The sequence below is a fragment of the Protopterus annectens genome, chromosome 1.part1 (genome assembly GCF_019279795.1).
Source record: "Protopterus annectens isolate FY-2018-M chromosome 1.part1, PAN1.0, whole genome shotgun sequence".
NCBI classification, from domain to species: Eukaryota; Metazoa; Chordata; order Ceratodontiformes; family Protopteridae; genus Protopterus; species Protopterus annectens.
The window spans coordinates 1,969,361,141-1,969,379,054 of NC_056726.1; the positions used below are offsets into that span (position 1 = coordinate 1,969,361,141).

At 38.7% G+C, this 17,914-nt stretch overlaps 1 non-coding gene across 1 annotated transcript; it reads left to right on the forward strand.

The window, feature by feature from the left end:
* The first annotated feature begins 371 nt into the window (after positions 1–371).
* Positions 372–458, forward strand: TRNASTOP-UCA. Its single transcript has one exon. It is a non-coding gene; the product is annotated as a tRNA-Sec (tRNA).
* Positions 459–17,914: the final 17,456 nt, after the last annotated feature.

Consider the following 17,914-nt stretch of genomic DNA (forward strand, 5'->3'; position numbering starts at 1 on the left):
TCGCCGTACTGTAAATATTGCAGAAGTTCAACAAACTATTTTCAAAGCACCATTAAAACAAAATCTATATTTTTAAGGGGTTTGTGGGCGGAAAAGTTAATCCAAATAGCATTGTGAACCAATAAGAGTTGCGCTCATTTGGATAACATCATACTTATTAAAATAGTCAGTGGTACATGTTGGGAATGTGTAAAGAAATTTGATAATATATGATTTCCTTGGGAAACTGACGACTGATGATATAGTTATCTGTAACTGACTGATATACATTTACTGTAATATAGCTAATATTACAATATGTACATCACCATAACTTTAAGGAAAACCTTTTTAACAGATTTAAATAGGAGCTGTTTGACACTTTATTTCTTGCCCGGATGAACTTCAGTGGTCTGGAGTGCAGGCTTCAAACCTGTAGCTGTCTAGCGACAGAGTGGTTCAATTCCACCTTTCGGGCGTCCTCTTTCAAAAATGAATCATAAAATGCAATGATTCAAATTTTGAAGCAAAAAGTAGGTTTGTGGTACTTCATCTTTGCAGCATTCTTTGGCATATCAATACCTACTCTCTTTGAACCATTTGAAAGGTTCAGCAAGTTGCTATGTGTCTTACACTACAATTTATTCTTTGCATTTCTACTGTATATGCTATTTATTCATCTTATACTTTGGCCAACTCTCATTCCATTTCTGTTTTGCAGTGGGTCTGGATATTCATATTCAGATATTTGAGTATGGGTTTCAGTCTTGTATAACTCTATCAAGAAAATTTTTAAAAGAGAAATGAAAAGATATATACTATTATTTAATTTCTTATGCTGCTTGCAGTATCAGCACTAAACAGCTATTCCCTAGTATTTATTAATTCATAGACATTCCAAGACCATTGAATCTTATGACCATTAATATCTTGTCAGTACCCTTCCTCAGGTCACACCTCTATTGTCTAGGAGCAGAAGCGTGGCTAGCTCAACCAGTGACTTGAGCCAGTACCATGAACCTCCACTCTACCACCTCAGAAGAGCAAAAAAAATAGTGGTTCACTATAATTAGCCAATCACCAAATGCCACATTACAGCCATCAGCTCATTGCACTCATATCCACCCCAGCTCTTCCCTAAAGAGCAAAAAAAAAAAAAAAAATTTTTTACAGTCGGACACCCCCCTTCCTTTGAAGAGGTGAGAATAAAAAGGCTGTTCCTTCTATTGGCACATGATCCAGCTGGCCAGATGCATGACACTCCCCATTCCCTCTCTCTTGCCTCTGCCATTCAGGTCCCATTTCTATGCCATGCAACTAACCTCCCTTCTTCACATTTTATTTAAAAAAATAATTTCTTTTAAACTGTAGCAAACTGGTTGCAAGAAATGTAGCGTACAGTTGCTACAGTTTATACCATTATTTATTTATTCACATTTGATAACTGGGAAAGTCTGACAGGGTAGAAGACCATTTTCAGCAGAGGCCTGGGGAGAAACACTCTAAATTATTACAAAACAGTTTAAGAACAATAATTTTACAGTCTTCAAAAATAAAACAAAAAACATTTTCAGTTTAAATAATTATAACAAATTAGACAAAAGAACAACAAATTTACAGTCTTCAAAAATAAAACAAAAATATCTGCAGTTTAAATAATTATAACAAATTAGACATGATGTAAAATACTGGCTAAGAATTGATACAAGGTATATGACACTCATTTAATATTTAGAGAAATTCTAGACACTGTAGAAAAACTAAAGGTAAGTCAGTCTAATACAGATAGGAATTTCAATATGAAGCGAGGTTGAAACAGGCTTATGGTATATTTACAAAAAAAATCAGGGAAGAAAATTACATAGCAGTGTGATGCCCCACCTCTGGACCAGTAATCAAGGAACCTCAGTCCTCACCACTGGGACTTGTGGGGAACGTTCACTGGGAGAATAATAGGTACACAAACACAGTATCTCCAGATGCAGCTCTCTGCATCAAGCACAATTAAGCACAATTTCCCTTAAGAGCACACAGGGAGCACAGTCAGTCCAGGGGTTGGTTCCTCTCTCTTTCTCCAGATCCCCAATAAGTCTCCCCACTGGCATAGCTATAGAGATGAGTCCTTAGCCAGAGTTCCAAGCCAAGACCTCCAACACTCTCTCCAACCAGTTCTTCGTGTCCCTGTCTGAGTAGCTGACACACACACACTCTTTGAGATTTGATTTGTGTACACACACACACACACACACACACACACACACACACACACACACACACAGACACACACACACACCTGGGAAAGACTGGCACAGGTTTACTAGCTATGCCCCCTTTTGCCCAGACTATATGGTAGTTATCACTGCCACCAGAACCCCTCACCAGCTACTTTAAGGCCCTTAACAATGGGTGTCCAATGTTACTGTGTAATATTAATACTAATACAAATGGTAGTTTGACCAAGACAAGGCTATTAGGAGTGGCCTACACAGTGTCACTAAATAAATATGCAAATACTCTCAAAACTTAAATATCTCTACAAAGATCAGCTACAATGAAAGGTTTAAATATATTTAATAATAAATAATAGAACAAAACAATACTAAATATCTATTCACAGTGACATTAGAGCTCAAAATCACAAGAAGTATTTAAAATAACATTGAATGACAGACACAAATAAAATCTCTAAACTAAGCTTCACTATATTTCTGACTGAATCCAAGAGAATTATAATACTCCGTAATAGCTTACTTGGTCAAAGCAAGATGAAATATGTGAGTAGCCTCTCTAGGCAAGCCCCAAACACAATACTCTGGTCTCCCTAAGAGACTTCTCAAAATAATATCTAAAATATTACTTCTGGGATAGCTTGCAGAATGACATCACTTCTGTCGTCTGAATTCTAGTTCCCACGCAAATCCCCATTGCTGGAAGCTGGCAGGGTTTAACACCTATGTGTAAAAATACACACACAAGGGCTTTTATTCAGATCTGTGGCAGGTGCTGGAAGTCATAAAACAATTTCATAGCTCCGCCCTTCCAAAGCAGTAATTATCTCACCCCACAGACACTGCAGAAAGCTTCCTAGTGCATACTTTGTGCCTCTGGCTACATTGAAATCTGTGAGATAGCATCTTTATGACCTAGCCCATAAAGTGGTTTAATTTCAGATATATTTTAAAGTTTGGTGGACTGAAGTTAACCTCCTGTCATCCAGTTTCCTATGTTAAAACATATATATTTAAACTGTTACAATAGTACATGTAAATTTCTGTTCTCTCCAGTAGGGCACACTGTTAATACATTTTAAACATAAGCACTTTACAGATACACTTCAACACAAACATCTGTACAAATCAGTTTGATATACACATGACAGTTCTAATACATTTGTAACACAAGCATCTTGTATAAATCAGTTTGATATTCACAAATGACATACAATTATTTACAGAATTCCAGCTAGCTGTGCTGGCAGTACCTCCTATCATAACAAGCAGTAAGGACGTAAGTGAAGAAGGGAGAGTAAGGAGGTATTAGGAATGAAAAGATACTTGTTCACATTTAAGGATATAGTTTATCCTGTTTTGAACAAGAAAGGAGCCAGCTTTTATCTAGGAAGTATTTCAGAGTGGTTTTGAAAGATGGGAGGGGGGTATAGATCTGATGGATACAGGTAAGGTGTTCCAAGCTTTAGCAACCTCGTACAAGTACAGCCAATGCCCAGCAGATTTGATAGGTTTGTAGACAGACAAGAGATTTTGGTCACTGGATCACAATGACTGACCAGGAACATTGTTTTGTCGAATGTTTTTTTTTATTGCTAGATAGGCAATGGATGCCGGACAATTTTATAGCTGGTAAGAAGTTGTGCGTATGGTGGTTAATGTGGCAATTCTAATCAATTAAGGATTTTCAGTTCTCTACAGTGGTGGGTTCTGAAAGGGGTATGTGCTGCAAATTTAGCAACTTTGTCATAGCATTGATCAACTTTTAATTTTTGTGGAGTCTGGAGATTAGTAAGGATGGGAATGCCATAAAGAAGAGTGGGGAAGAGCTTAGTAGTGGCAAGTATAGTTTTAGTTGCATCACAGAGAAAGTTTTTGGCTCTGTAAATCATCCCTAGTTTTTGATCAGTTTTTCTTATACAATTTTGTATATGCAGGTTGAATGTAAGATTATCATCCACTATCGCCCCTAATAGTTTGCAATGAAAAGTGACCTCAATGTTTGTATTATCAAGAGAGAAGTCTAAAATTTACTTTTTTTTTTTTACGAGAAAGGGATTTGGGGGGAAAAGTAGTAGTCTGGTCTTTTTTCGGTTGAGTATGAGTTGTGAGTCACAAAGCCATCTTTCAGTGGCTGTTAAAGCCTCCTGAGTAATTTTGTGGAGGTGTACCATGTTGTCAGATGTGCAAATGAGAGTGGAATCATCTGCATATTGTATTAAGGTGTCCTGTTATGTGGAAGCATAGAGGGTGTTGGTGGAAATGTTAAGAGGAGGGGACCAAGGATTGAGCCTTATGGTACACCTGTGGTGATTAGGAGGTAAGGAGAGAGCATGGAGTGCCATTTTGCTGACTGATACCTATTGGACAGGTAGGTTTTGAACCACAGAAGTGTGGGCTGAGAGAGACTTAGTGAGGACATTTGAAGTAGAAGTTGGCTGTGACAAACTGTGTCAAAGTTTTTAGGCAAGTCTAGAAATAAGGAAGAGACTACTTTGCCATTATCTCTAGCTTTATTGACAGTATCTATATAGATTAGAAGGGCAGTGCTAGCACTATGGGAATGGTGGAAGCCATGTTGTATGTAGGGGATAGTTGTTCTTCCTGCAGGAGATAGTCTAGCAATTGTTTTTGCTAGACTATCACCTGCAATACCTCTTCATAAAGGAGGATCATAAACAGACCTATCTAACTATCGCCCAATCACAATTTTATTACCTCTATCTAAAATACTTGAGAGAATAGTTCACAAACAAATCACAGATTACCTGCAAATTAATAAACTACGAACCAACACTCAGCATGGTTTCCAACCATATCACAGTACTACTACCGCACTACTGTCATTTACTAATACTGTTAATCTTCATAGAAACAATAACAGCTTTGTATCCTCTATATTCTATGACCTATCAAATGTTTTTGCTATGATCTACACAATAAACTCCTAAATGTCCTCTCAGAGTTAAACCTATGCCAAAGTACCCTAGCCTGATTCCAGGACTACCTATCTGGGCACCAACAGGCAGTACATTGGCAACAAACACTATCACCCTTTCTCCCAGTAACACTAGTAGTCCCACATGGCTCTATATTAGGCCCACTACTCTTTACAATATTTACAAATAACCTCCATAGCGCTACTGCACAAGCTTTGCTAATCCAATATGCAGATGACTCAACAATGATATGTGCTTCTATTACCATACAGGAACTTCAAACACGAACCCAAAAATCCTTTCTTGCAGTAGAGATCTGGCTAACAAATTACCAACTAATCCTGAACCCCTCCCCCCCAAAAAAACTCATGATCTTCCAACCCAATAAAACAACTACCCCCATTGCCACAATTAACATCACTTCACTAAATAACACCCTCATATCCCCCTCACCTCACACCAAACTTCTAGGAGGTGAAATTGACTGTAACATGGGATTTGACATCCACATATCCCAAACAGTAAAAAAGTACATAAAAAATAAGAACACTATATAGAAACAAACACTACTTCACAACAAAGACTAGTATTGCCCAGCCCCAACTGATCTCTAAAACCAATAACCTAGCTGGAGAATCCCTCTTCTTAAGTTGCATTGGCCTTACCACAGGACAATACAAATATATCATCCTTGTCTCAATTAAAAAAAAACGCTCAAAAATCACTTTTCCAACAAATGGCTATGCCCTTGCTCTGCCCCTGACTAATCCATATCTCTCAATCAATACTAACACCTCTTCTTTATAGTTACCAACACTACACTTACTATGGGACAAGTGGATCCCATGTCAGACAAGAATACTCTACCTAAAAATAATCATATAAATCCTATACAAATAATATAATCAGGCAGTGTATGTCTCTTTTTTTCCTAGTCTTGCTACCTTCCCTTTATTTCAATATTCTGACTCACTATAGTATCTATTCATAGATTGCCTTTCTGTAATAGCCAAGCTTTAATGTCTTGTGCTCTTTGATTGCTTACTTAGTTTACAAATAGATTCTGATTGTTTTAAACTCTATTACTTTCAATGTGTGATCAATTCTAATCAAATGATGTTAAATTGTATGTATTATGTATAATGTTCTATGCAGAGCTTTTCTCCCCAGGCCTCCACTGAAAAAGGACATGTGTCCAGTCGGACTTTCCCAGTAAACAAATGTAAAATAAATAAATAAAATATTTTTTGAATTTATGTTTCAAGTATTTTGGTGAGGGAAGATAAGATTGCTATAGGTCTAAAGTTATTAATGTCTGTTGAATTTCCTCCTTTGTGCAGAAGATAATGTGGGATTTTTACCAGAGAGAGAACATGGGAGTCCCAGACTATTTATAAGAACTGAGACAAGATATGTAATGCTATAGGCTGCTATTTTTAGGTGATCACTTGGAAGGTCATCAGCTGAAGAAGAGCATGGTTTAAGTTTGTTTAAGAGTAGTTTTATATAGAACATGTGGACATATTTGTAGGTGAAAGTGGATGTGATGATATGTGGTTGCTGGGCAGGGTTGGGATTAGATGCTGAGGAATCCTTGGTTAGAAATGCTATACTATCTATAAAATAAGATTTGAACTGTATTGCAGTTTCGAGTGGTGAGTTATCAGTAGAGGGGTTTGGGTTAGATTTCTTTAATAGATGCCCAAACTTTTTAGGGATGTGTTTAGTATTATTCTGAAAGTTATTATGGTATAGTTTTTTGTATTTATTTATTTGCTTTTTAGTATGATTGCAAAACATTCTGAAGTGTTCAAGATATTGAGGTGTTTTGTATTTCTGCCGTTCTTTCCATGCTTTTTTTCTCTATCCTGCATATAACATTCTACTCATTTTGGATAGCCAAACTGCATTGTTTGTTTTCAGTCTCTTCCTTCTAGGAGGTACAAGACTATTTAGGATATTAAGAAAAGTTGTATTGAATTTAATTACATCATTTTCTAAGGGGAAGATTTTTAGGAAGTTCCAGTTAATAGAGGATACTGTAGTAATGAACATTTCTAGGTTAAACTTGGAAAGGTTACATATTGTTTTATAAATATGCTGTTTAACTGGAAGTGTGAGATGTCTAGTTGTATAGAGATGATCACTGAAAGAGTCTAACATTGTACTTTTGGTGGAGTATTTGCTAGGGTCTGATACTAGGCCCCAGTCTAATAGAGAATTTTATGTTTTGCTATAATGTGTGTGGCTATTAATTAGTTGTGTAAAACCATACAAGTTCATTCCAGATGTAAGGGAGTTAGGGGACTTAGCCACCCAATTTAACTCTTTCTTCATAGCGTCCATAAGCAAGCTAACATCATCCTTCACCAACACCTCTATGACCCCTCCTCAGTCTGCACCCATCCTTTCTTCCCCTAGCATCCCTTGCTCCAACCTCTACCCTTATCTATCAATCCCATCTCTATATCCACCATAGAAAAAAACTTCCCCTAAAATTAAAACCTGGTTCCAATGCCCCTGATGAAATTCCCTCCTAATTCTAAAACGTAGCCACAGAAGCCATTGCTCTCCCTATCAGCATACTAATTAATCAGTCTATCTCAGAAAGCTAGGTTCCCCAGCTCTGGAAAAAAAGCCTTTATTATTCCTCTACATTAAGGAGGCAATAATAATGTCATTCCAAACTTCCGCCCTATTGCTATCGTATCCCCTATTTCTAAGCTTCTTTAAAAATGTCTCCACCAACAACTCTTACCCTATTTCATCAACAACCAGCTTTTTACTCCCACACAGCATGGATTCAGACCCGGTCATAGCACCTCCACTGCCCTCTTCTCCTTCCTTGAAACAATTAACAAAGCCCGCGATTGCGGCCATTTCATGTCCACCCTTCTCCTCGACCTCTCCAAGGCATTTGACACTATTTCCAACAACCTGCTTCTTAATAAACTCTTCAAACTAAACCTATCCCCTTCCTGTACCAAGTGGTTCTCCAGCTACCTCACAACCAGATAACAAGCAGTCAAATTGAATAAAGCCACTTCATCGTTCCTTAATACTCCCACAGGTGTCCCCCAAGGTTCCATTTTAGGCCCCCTACTATTCAGTATATTCATTAATGACTTCTACCAAGCCATTCCAAACTCCAGCCTCATTCAATATGCCGACGATTCTGCCATTATCTGCTCCTCCCCTTCTATCCCCACTCTAAATAAGCTTACCCAAAGTGCCTTCTCCTCTACTGAGCAGTGGATGCTAGACAACCATCTGGCTCTTAATGCAACCAAAACTAAACTTATGTTATTCACTGCCTCCAAAACCTCCTCTCTAGATAAACATTCATTCATAATCACCAGCAAAAACAATACTCCCCTAGAAATAGTCTCTCACACTAAACTACTAGGAGTACTCATAGATGATCAACTACAATTTGACAAACATTTACAAGTAATTATAAAAAAAAAACACAAAAAACTTGGTATGCTATACCACCGTAATCGTTATATCTCTCCTTCCACCAGGCTCATACTAGCCAATACATATCTCATCCCATCCCTTCTATATGGTGCATCTATCCTCACCAACCTGCAATCCTCCCTCAAAACTAACACTAGGTAAGACTGCAATCCAAATTGTAGCTTGCTACAGATCCCCCACCATACACCAAGATTCTCACTACACCTTTCTAAACATACTGGAAAATATTAAGATAGAACCAAACATCCTAATACTGGGTGATTTTAACTACCCTGCCATTAACTGGGAAAGCTACTCATATACCAACACCTTTGCCCAACGGTTCTTGGAATTCATAAATTCCAATGCCCTGGATCAACTAATCCATAGTCCCACCAGGGGCTCCAATATCCTAGACCTGGTCATTAGCAACATGGGAAATCGATGCTCCACACCTATGGTCACCCCCTCGTTAGTCACGTCTGACCATAAGCTAACCACCCTTAACATCCACATCCCACCCCCACCCCCCAGTAAGGAAACCTCCATAAAAAACTTCTCCAAAGCCAACTTCATGCTACTCAAGTCAGAAGTGACAAACTTCATGACACCCATGCAGACGGGAGCTGAAAGTTCAACTGCTGAATCCTACACTAAGGCACTGTACGAGCACATCCACTCATGCATAAATTGTGCCATCCCAAATAGAACCAAGATGCTCTCATCCAAAAAAAAGAAGCCAATCTGGTGGTCCCCTACCATAAACAAACTTTACAACAAAAGGAAGAAACTGTTGCAGAAAAGAGGAAAATCCCAGGATGCAAAAAACTTCTTTACCAGCCTCAGTAAGAAACTGAGATCCCCCATTAAATCCTCCAAAGCTAGTTACGAAAATAAAATTGCCAAAGATTCCAAAGACAACAACAAGGCATTCTATAACTATGTCAAGAATCTAAATGGCAATGCTCAGATCTGCTCTGAGCTAAAACAGAATGGCATTAAATATACTGATCCCAAGGATATTGCCAATATCCTGGCAGATCGATTCAGTGACAACTTCACCCTCCTCTCACCCCCTAAATGGCCCATCTCAATACCGGAAGATTGCCAAATTCCGGTAATAATGGCCACACAGGTAAAAAACACACTCTCCAAAGCTAAGAATACAGCATCCATGGGACCAGATGACATCCCGAGCTGTGTACTACATGAACTACAATATGAACTGGCACCTCACCTAAGTGTTATGTTTAATCATAGCCTCACCTCAGGTTTCATGCCCACTGAGTGGCACACAGCTACAGTTATCCCACTCCACAAGGAGGGATCCACCTTGGATCCCGGAAACTACCGTCCCATCAGTCTGACAAGCCTTATCTGCAAGGCCATGGAGTGTATTATCATGGCACTTATAAACAAAGACATTGGCAGCCTTCAAACACTGGACCCCACCCAATTTAGGTTTGTGAAGGGCTGATCTTGTCTCCTGAACTTGATTGACTTCTTCAAATCAGTCTCCAGAGCCATGGACAAGGGTAAGGTGGTCCACACAGCCTATCTAGACCTTGCCAAGGCCTTTAACACCATTCCCCACTCTGGAATCATAGATAAACTTACTAAGCTGGGCATTAATCCCTACGTCACCCAATGGGTTGCTAACTGGCTTACTGATAGAACCCACACTGTAAAAGTAGCCAACTCCAAATCCAGCTCCAGACAAGTGACAAGTGGAGTACCTCAGGGTTCAGTCCTGGGACCGCTCTTGTTTGGCATCTACTTCTCTGAAGTACAGGCCAACACTAAGAGACTCTGGATAACAAAGTTTGCAGATTACTGCAAACTGGGAACCATTATTGAATCCCCAAATGATGTGGATACTCTACAAAAGGGCCTTACAGAAACAGATGCTTGGTGCCAGAGCCATGGGCTCAAGCTCAATGCCAAGAAATGTATAGTTATCCCCTTTGGGAAAAAACATGTATCCATGAATTACCATATAGGTGGCAGTACACTAAACACCGAAAGTTTGATAAGAGACTTAGGGACACAGGTGGACAGTGATCTCACCTTCGATAACCACATTGCCACAACAGTCAGGAAATCCTTCTATGTGGCACACCTCATCACTAAGGGCTTTTCATCCAGAGAAAAGGAGGTCATTGTCCCACTCTACTCATCCCTCATTAGACCCATTATAGAATACAATGCCCCATTTGGTATGTACCTCTCAAGACATCTGCAACAACTGGAAAGGCCACAGAAATACCTCACTAAAAGAATCACAGGCCTAAAGCAGATGCCCTACGCTGACCGCCTTAAAAAACTCCAACTATACTCTGTCGCATATCGTCTACTTGAGGCGATCTTTGCTTACCATACAAGGCCATGTCAAACCCAGAGCTGTTGGACATGCTACACTTAAAGAAACCCCAATCCCTCAGAGCCACACGCTCCAGGAATCTAAACCTTGTCATCACAATAAACAAAACATGCTGGAGGGATAGGTTCCTGACCCAGAGACTCCCCAGAATCTGGAATAGATTGCCCATACATGTCAAGCAGAGTGCCTCTTTGGTCCTCTTCAAAAGGAACCTTGACGATTGGATGGGAGAAAGGAAATTCACCCCGGGGATCACATCAGTCGCCCTGCTAGACAGGGGTCCAGGGATGTAAATAGCGTGGGAAGAAATAGCCAGGGAATTCTTATGGCTAGGCTTGTATAGGCCCTAGGGCTGATAGCCTAGTACCAACCTATGAACCTATGAAAACAAAACTCTCCTCTTGCTATAACAAGATATCAAAATTTGTGGCAGGTCACAGAGCCATTTCTCACCATTGTAATTCTCTTCATCAACTAAACTGGCTTGAGCTACCTAACCTCCTCACTTATACCCAACTCATCCAAGCACACAAACTCATTTACAACCCCTCTCTTTGTCCCTCCCTAGCCACTATCCTTGAAATGCATGAACCGGAACTCCTTCTAAGATCTAATTCCCAAAAACTAATTAAATTGCACAAACCCACACATCCAGCTGGGAATCACCTAATGTCCTTCTCTCTTGCTCTCCTCTGGAATTCTCTACCATCTCCTATCCACATCACCAGCAGTCTCTCCTCATTTAAAACCTTGCTGCACTCACAGCTAACTTCACAATGGAAGTGCTCCTGTTCCCATCCTACCTAATCCTTCTAATACCACTTCCTACTCTCCTAGAACTAAATACACCGTCACTGCCTCCTATAGTTCCACAGCTCTATTGAACTATTTGACCAACTGCTTAACAGTTACTCTATGCTGCTACTTTTGTAAAAAAAAAAGTGTTTTTTATTGCTGTTTAATGAACTATACTGATGTATTCTATCATTGTTAACCTTTTCTTATCATATTTACTTTGTATTCATATGAGATAATCTGTAATGTATATGTGCAATGTGTGCTATGTATTTGTATTTTTCTGGAGCTTTTCTCCTCGGGACTCCATTGAAAATGGGCTCCTTGTGACCCAGTGGACTATCCTGGCAAACAAACTGCAAATAAATAAATAAATAATAATAAGTTAAAGTTTATGTCCAACCAATTGACATTCACATCACCTAATAATATTTTTTCTTGTGAAAATGTTATGGATATCCAATGTAGGATATCTTCAAGTATAGCTGTATTGTCGCCTGAGAGATATAAAAGACAGTAATATCTCTCTCGCTCTCTCTCTCTCTTTCTCTCTCTCTATATATATATATATATATATATATATATATATATATATATATATATATATACCATGTCTGCACGGTGCATTTCAGCTCTCATGCTTTAGTTAAAAAGAATAATTTTTTTCTTTTAAACAGAATTAAACTGCTTGCGACAAATGCTACAGTTATACCCTGCCTGAATGGAGAGCTACAGCACCTATCTTTAAATTAACTCTTTCCCTCCTGTACAACTGTACAGCTCTTTTGAGTGTGTACCTTTAACTGCCAGTGGGTGTGGCTTGAACTTTTAAAAAAATGAAGTTATCACCTTACAGTTCAAACAAATATTCATATCTTTGGAACCGTTAGTGTTACTAGAAAACTGTTAATGGCAAACTATTCAGTATAACTTAATCTTTACATTATCCAGTTTGATACTTTAAACTGGATTTTATATGCCAAAATAAAGACAGTGAATATTAATTTTGTAATGTTGTATAAACTAGCTTATGATGTCTCAGTAACCATTCAAGCAAGACACATACTGCCATCAGGATTTTCTTCATACAGCTGTGAACTTTCATATGAGGCTATGCAATTCTGTCTGTGTTGCCTAACTATTGAGCTATTTAGAGAAATATGAAAATTATTACAATACAAATAAACAGTATACAAATGATAATCAATATCTCTTCAGCTGCATTAAAAAGTGGTGAAATATCAGTACAAATATGTTTGCCATCATGTATGCTTTAAGATGAATCTTCTGATACCTTGTATGTAGTATGGTTTTGGAATTATTAATGCAAATATGAACAAACAATATTTGATGCCTAGAGACATCAGTAGGAGGTAACTGTAGACACACCAGGAGGTGCGCTTGGCTGCAATGAGTTTAAAAAAGAGATTTTCTTTTCCTTTTTTTTTTTTTTTTTACTTTAACTGTAGTATCCTCCTTGCTACATTGTAGCAAGCAGGTTGCTGCAGTTTAGACCACACACACAGAGCTCTACAGCATTCAGGTTTGACAGCAAATACAAAACAATACTGGTATTGCTTTAAAGGAAGATCTGGATCAGCTTATGGCGCCCACCCCAATGTTTTGCACCCAGGGCAATTGCCCCTCTTGCCCTGCTGTAGCTATGTTACTGTCTATGAGGGCCATACCAGTCACTCCCAGACTAAATGTGTGGATACCCATTCAGTCATCTAGTTTATGTTTAAAGGAAGACAGTGAGTTGCACTGTTTAACCTGCAAGAACATTTATTCCAGAGGTTTGAGAGGCACTTGGTTATAAATCTATCTCTCCACAATGTTAGATATATCTGTTGTTGAAAACCTAGGTCCCTGGGTCCAGCATTGGTGGAGATATTAAACTTGCTGAGAAATAGGAGGTCCAGGGCAGTTGGGTCTGTAATGGAGCAATAAGTGAGATTGAGATCTCCCCTCAAAAGTCTATAACATCTAGATATTTAACATACTTTAATATTGCTTGTATATGTATTGATCATTCTATATGTCTTTGTCAAGGAATTAATAATGTGTGCTCATCTATATGGTCTGGTTGAATATACTAGAAACATGTTAGAATATTTTGTTTGTATGTCTTCCATATGTGTTTCTTTGGAGCTTTTCTCCCCGGGCCTCCACTGAAAATGGACATGTATCTAGTTGGACTATCCCGGTTAACAAATATAAAATACATAAATAAATAAATAAAAGAATAAAGCTTCTAACCTCTCTTTGTAGCTCACGGACGTTAGGTCTGTGATCTTTTTGGTTAGGTACATACCTCTCAGCCTCTTATAGCAAGAAATCTGGACAAATCTGGACAAAATGGGGGGACAAAGCCCCAAAAATAGGAACACATTTTAAATATTGCTCTTGTAAACTTAGAAAGTTGCTACAGTAACAGGGTTTGTTTTAGCATACATTTTCTGAAGGATTTGAACTCTGAAACTCAAATGTATGTCATTGTTTAGTGACTTCAATCCTCAGATCATCCCAATGATTCGCTGGAAAACCACAAATTTTATGAGGAACGGACCAAAAACATGAGCCAAAAATCTGGACATTCTGTGAAAATCTGGACAGTTGAGAGTTATGGTTAGGTACCTTTTGGGTCTTTCTAATTGCTTGATATATTATGCGAGGTATATCCCAAAGGGGGCACTGTATTTAGTAGCTGGCCTGATCAATGCTGAATATAAGTGAGTGATTACTTGTTTAGACCTTGCTGATATTCCTTTGGCAATTAGCTAAGCTAAATAAAAGGATTTTCTGACAATCCTTGTCAGACGATGACCAAAACAGAGGAAGCTATCAACCTAGGTACCAAGGTCTCTGACTACTTTTCCGTTTTGTAATGGTATGTTGTCTGTACATTATGATGAGGAAAGGGGTTGTCTACCAAAAGTGATGACACTAAATTTAATGTGTGCCCGTGTCTAGTATACAAGTGTTTACTAGGCACAGTTTATTTTGGATAGTTTGGTTGTCATAGGATGACTTAACAACAACCCCCACTTTCAGTCTTCTGCTGACTTTGTTAGTTAGAGATCCTGGTTCTTTGCTTGGAGATCTGAGAAGTAAATACCAAAAAGGAGAGGTCCTAACACCAAGCCCTGAAGGACATTGTTGGTCACCTTCATACTTGTTGATGAGGTGCCTGCAACTCACACTGCTTGGGTTCTGTCTTTCAACCAGTTTGCTATCCATCTTACTACATATGGATCAATTTTTAAAGCAATTAGCTTTTGTATGATGTAGCATGGGGAATGGTATTGAAGACCTTTGCCACTTCTAGAAAATATTCAGGCTCTATCCTTCATAAAGTCAAACTGTTGGGGGTCAAGTATAACAAAATTCTTGACATCACAGTATATGAGGTCAGTTATAATGTGTTTCATGGAGTTACAGATGAGGCTTGTAAGGCTAATAGGCCTGTAATTACCCAAGTTGGTTGTAAGGCCACCCTTATGGAGGGGGATCACCACTGTAATTTATGACTCAGGAACAAAACCAGTAGTTTAACTAAAATAAACTAAATGCTAGATCTTCTTCTTCTTCTTCTTTCAGCTGCTCCCTTTAGGGGTTACCACAGCAGATCAACTGTTTCCATTTCTTCCTGTCCTCTGCATCTTGCTCTGTCATACCAACCACATGCATGTCCTCTCTCACCACGTCCATAAACCTTATCTTAGGCCTTCCTCTTTTCCTGTTACCTGGCAGCTTCATCCTTAGCATCTTTTTCCCAATATACTCTGCATCCCTCCTCAGCACATGTCCAAACCAACATAATCTTGCCTCTCTGGCTTTGTCTCCAAACCTTCCAACCTGGGCTGACCTTCTAATATACTTATTCCTAATCCTGTCCATCCTCATCACACAAATTTTAACATCTTCAACTCTGCCACGTCAAGCTCTGACTCCTGCCTTTTTGTCAGTGCCACTGTCTCCAACCCATATAACATAGCTGGTCTCACTACCCTCTTGTAGACCTTCCCTTTCACTCTTACTGGTACTCATCTGTCACAAATCACTCCTGACACTCTTCTCCACCCACTCCATCCTGCATGTACTCTCTTCTTCACCTCTCTTCCACACTCACCATTACTCTGAACTGTTGATCCCAAGTACTTAAACTCATCCACCTTCGCCACCTCCACTCCCTGCATCCTCACCATTCCTCTATCCTCCCTCTCATTCAGACACATATATTCTGTCTTAGTCCTGCTGACCTTCATTCCTCTTCTCTCTAGAGCATATCTCCACCTCTCCAGGGTCTCCTCCACCTGCTCCCTACTCTCACTACAGATCACAATGTCATCTGCAAACATCATAGTCCACGGGAACTCCTGTCTGATCTCGTCTGTCAACCTGTCCATCATCATTGCAAATAATAAAGGGCTCAGACCTGATCCTTGATGTAATCCCACATCCACCTTAAACATATCCGTCACTCCCACCGCAGACCGCACCGCTGTCACACTACCCTTGTACATTATCCTGTACCACTCTTATATACTTCTCTGACATTCCTGACTTCCTCATACAATACCACAACTCCTCTCTAGGTACCCTGTCATATGCTTTCTCTAAATCCACAAAGACACAATGCAGCTCCTTCTGACCTTCTCTGTACTTTTCCATCAACACTCTCAGAGCAAACATCACATCTGTAGTGCTCTTTCCTGGCATGAAACCATACTGCTGATCACTAATCATCACCTCACTTCTTAACCTAGCTTCCACTACTCTTTCCCATAACTTCATGCTGTGACTGATCAGTTTAATCCCTCTGTAGTTACTACAGCCCTAACTAAATGCTAGATATTTTTTTAAATTACAATGTTGAGTGTGCAAAAAGTAATCAGTGTGTCCTGATCATGAATGACTGGAAATAGAAAACCAGAGGTATTTAGTCACAATGGAGTAGGATACCTCTGAGCTATCCCACGTTTTGCAGAGCACTCTGATTTTGTCTTATATTTTTGCCATGCTCACCATACCTTTATTTACTTGTTAACTAATCACTGAGGATTACAGTTAGTCAATAATGCTCGACATCAGAGTTTCATATTTCTTTTTGTTATGAAAATTATATGCAAAAGGAAGGCATGAATTGTTGGAGGCATAAATCCTTAATCAAAGCAAAATGGCAGCATATGGTTTCTGCTCACAACGTTCTACAACCTTTTTTGGGAAAAAATAAAATGTTTCCTGCAAGCCTTGTGGTTTGATGAATTTATATTAGCTAGACCTTTGGTGTATATACTGCTCTAATGCTGGGATGTGCACCTCAAGACTCATTTCCCACTTTTCTGGAACTTATTAACAATGGCCTTGAAAATGCCTACAAAGAATCAGAAAAGAGGTTACATCTTCATTTACAGAATTGTTAAATACTGCCACTGTTGTGTGTCATAAAAAATGTCTACTCTTAAGATGAAAAGAAACAAAACAGCCACATAATATAATTACTGGGTAAAATCAAACTCATTAACAGAGAAATATTAGTCTATGTTGTATAACCAGTTTTATTTTTTGGCTGTTTAATGAATTTTAGTAGTGTATATAGCAAGAGCTGAACTAGATACTTGTGCAAATAGTTACTGTTTGCTTTATTTTAATGTATCTTTTCCTGTATATAAAATGTCAATAAAATATTTAAAAATACATGTAAACACAAAAACAAATAAATAAATAAACCTGTTGTTCTATAAACTCTTTAAGTGAATTAGTGTAATGTTTAAACATTGACCTTGATTTGGGGCTTTATCCCTCCCCATTATTTTTATCTTTGTCTGGAATTTAAGAACAAAGAAGTTGCCATGACCTGCAAGTCCTGATGAAGGACTCATGCCAGCTTGGAAGCTAGAGTAATTGCAAAACCTATGTTGGTCCAATAAAAGGTATTACATCACATCTGTGTTCCAGTGTCTTTGTGTTTTCTGAATATCTCTAATTCATTAACTTGTTAAACAGTCATCAATATGGATTCATTTCAGTGTAGAACATTTTCACTTCTTCTCCACCCCCAGCTCTATATAAAATAACATAACTTGTGGGAACTTGGTCAGACAGAGTCAGACTAATTTTAGGTTACCTAA